Genomic DNA, 3,262 nt, shown 5'->3' with positions numbered 1-3,262 from the left:
ACATCAGAAACTTAAAGGGTAATTATTTAGCACAAAGTGTTAGTAGAAAACACAACACAAGCCACAATCAAACGCGATTATTACGTGTTTTCAATTGAATTGAAAATACTCTGTGTTGCCAGGAAGGAGAAAAAAATCGTAATTGGCACAAGATAAGAGAGAGACCAGAAGACTCTCTCACACCCTCTTCCTCCCATTGAGACGGGGCTTGAGTTTCTTCCCAGAATCTGCGGAGAGAGGAGGCATCGCTTTAAGTCTTACTCACTGCTGGAAAATAGACCCTAGGTTTAAACAGTGTCTTTATGTACAGTTACACATTGTGCTTCTATTCCACTCTGCAGCCTACTGTTGTATTTAATTTTCATTAGCAGTATTCTTAAACATTCTTGTGGTTTGATGAGTTTTGATATTTAATAGTAAAGATGGTAAAAAACAACCAGGATTAATCAGGCCCCTAACACTTTTATGAAATGAGAATAAATGCTTATCTTAAACCTGTATTTCAAAACCATGGTTGAGCCCCGGCCGGAGTGGCTCATTTGGTTGGATGTATTTTAGCAAAGTGAAAGGTTGCCATTTCGATTCCCTGTTGGGACACATGCCTGGGTTGTGTGTCTGGTCCCCAGTTGGGGCATGCAATCGATGTTTCTCTGCCCCTCTCTCTCCCTTCCCTCTCTCTAAAAATAAAAAAAAAATCTTTAAAAAAATAATTGAACCAAATGTATTAAAATTTGACAATTGATAAATACAATGAACAAGGTATTCTATTTTATCCCACTTTATTATTTTTAACTTAAAAAATTTATTGATATTTGAGAGAGAGTGAGAGAAATTTGTTGTTCCACTTATTTATGCATTCATTGGTTGCTTCTTGTATGTGCCCTGAGGATCGACCCTGCAAACTTGGTATATCAGGATGATGGTCTAACCAGCTGGCCTGGGCCCACTATATTATTCATTCATTCATTCAGAAGCAGGCATGCTTCTTCCTTCAAATCAGTGTTGGCAGAAGCCTGGAGTTGGAGTCTGTGTGTCTCTGTGTTGGGACGGAGTCAGACTCATAGAGCCAAGATCATAGAGCCAAGACCCACTGGGGACCCGGGGTTGCGCCAGGGTTCATCTAGGAAATTTTTCCAGAATGAGTGGCAATCAACTCGAGATGAATCAGTTTAAGGTGGATAGTCTTAGTAGGTAGTTATTATTTTATTTATTTTTAGAAAGAGGGGAAGGGAAGGAGAAAGAAGGGGAGAAACATTAATGTGTGGTTGCTTCTCACGCATCCCCCATGCACCCTCCACTGGGGACTGGCCTGCAACCCAGGCGTGTGCCCTGACTGGGAATCAAACTGGTGACCCTTTGGTTCACAGGATGGCACTCAATCCACTGAGCCACACCAGCCAGGGCAGTAGTTACTGTTTCATCAGCCTCATTGTTGCAACTTTTTCTCAGTCTTGAAAGTTTTAGAGATACTACCTTAGAAAATCAGCTTTACTGGAGAGTTCAGACATGGGCTTCTCACCTGGAGTTGGCCCACCCGGATTAACATCTTGGCTGCACCACCACCAGCTCTGTGACTTTGGGAACATGCCTCTAAGCATCAGTTTACTCACCTTCAGAGTGGGGATAATATTACAGTTTACATAGTAAGATTCTATGCAATAATGATAATAAAGCACTTATCTACAGACTTAATGTACTAGCTATTCAAATTATTAAGAATTAAGAAGTCATTTATATAAAGTCAACTCTCTAGATTTCGATGAGGTGGAGCCAGAGGGACCTCTGAATTACCTGACACATCTATATTACCAATTATGTCTAACATCTTCCCTTTACCCCTTCTGCACCGTGCTCATGTCCTAGGGGGCTGACCTGTACGGACATCAGTGGGTTCCCCTGCCCTCTGGTTTCGGGTGGCTCTCGGCTAGAGTGGGGCATCAGAGGAGAGCAGGGAGGAGGGGGGCTGGGTCAGGGTGTTGATGCCCCTGGCTCCCCCCCTGCAGGCTCCGCACAGTCTGTTGCCTTCACACAGAGCCCACGTTTCCTCTCTAATTGCAGTGCCACCAACCAGTCACTCACCTCACCCCTTCAGGCTGGCAGCACCCCGCCGGTGGTAGTTTCAGTCCACCCGGCCCACATCCGTGTATGCGCTGTGCTCCTGACAGAATGGCTGAAGCACCAGCTGGGTATCACTGACACTCTGTGTGAGGTCTGAGCCTCCGCCAAGTGGAGGGGAGAACGGGAAAAGGGGGAAAAAAGATTGAGCCAGGATTTGTGAGCACACCAAATCATGCGTGAATAATGTGTTCCCTGCACTGGCATGTGCGTTGGCTGAGATGGTCAAGTTGAAGTGCCTTGGTGTGACAGAGACAGACTCAGTGGTACTTACCTTCCCTCGTTTTATGCCTGATACGGCTTTTTGAATTTCACAACTTTATTTGGGGTAACAAGTTGCTCAGTGGAAGCTGGGATTTTCTTAGAATTTATAATAGGTCTTTGTTATTTTTAGGTACCAAGCTATTGGCTATACTATTTCTGTTCTTGGGACATGGTGCCTGATACAGTGCCAGGCATATCAGGTTCTCAGTAAACATATTGCAGAAATGGGAAACCAACTGTAAAGGGATTACATCATAATACATTTGGTTCCTTAATTATGTAAACTGTGTACTGAGCAGCATTCTCTAAAACTGGCCGATTTTTGACTGTTCTGGATACTTTATATAAATGGGACCATGAAATATGTGGTGGCCTTTTCTGTATTACTTTCAGTTAGCGTGATGTTTTCAAGGTTCGTCCATGTACTATGTATCAGGATTTCAACCCTTTTTATACCTGGATGAAGTGTTATTGTGTGGATATACACTTTGCTTATCCATTCACTAACTAATGGACACTTCAAAAAATTGATTTTGAGAGAGAGGAGAGGGAGAGGTTTGTTTTTCCACTTTTTTATGCATTCATTGGTTGATTCTTGTAGTGCCCGGATGGGGGATGGAACCCTAACCTTGACAGGTTGAGGACAACTCTTTAACCAATGGAGCAAGCCAGCCAGGGCCACCCTTGTGTACGCTTTCGTGTAGACGTTTTCAGTTCTCTTGGTTCTGTACTTATGAGTGGAATTACTGGGTCATGTGGTAACACTGTATTTCTTATTTTAAGGAACTGCCACACTTCTTCAAAGTGACTGTACTAGTTTACGTTCCCACCAGCGATGTATGAATTTCAATCTCTCCACGTTGGAGTCAGCATTTGCTGTCGT

This window comes from Desmodus rotundus, chromosome 4 (genome assembly GCF_022682495.2).
Source record: "Desmodus rotundus isolate HL8 chromosome 4, HLdesRot8A.1, whole genome shotgun sequence".
Taxonomy (NCBI): Eukaryota; Metazoa; Chordata; class Mammalia; order Chiroptera; family Phyllostomidae; genus Desmodus; species Desmodus rotundus.
This window is presented reverse-complemented; position numbering follows the sequence as displayed.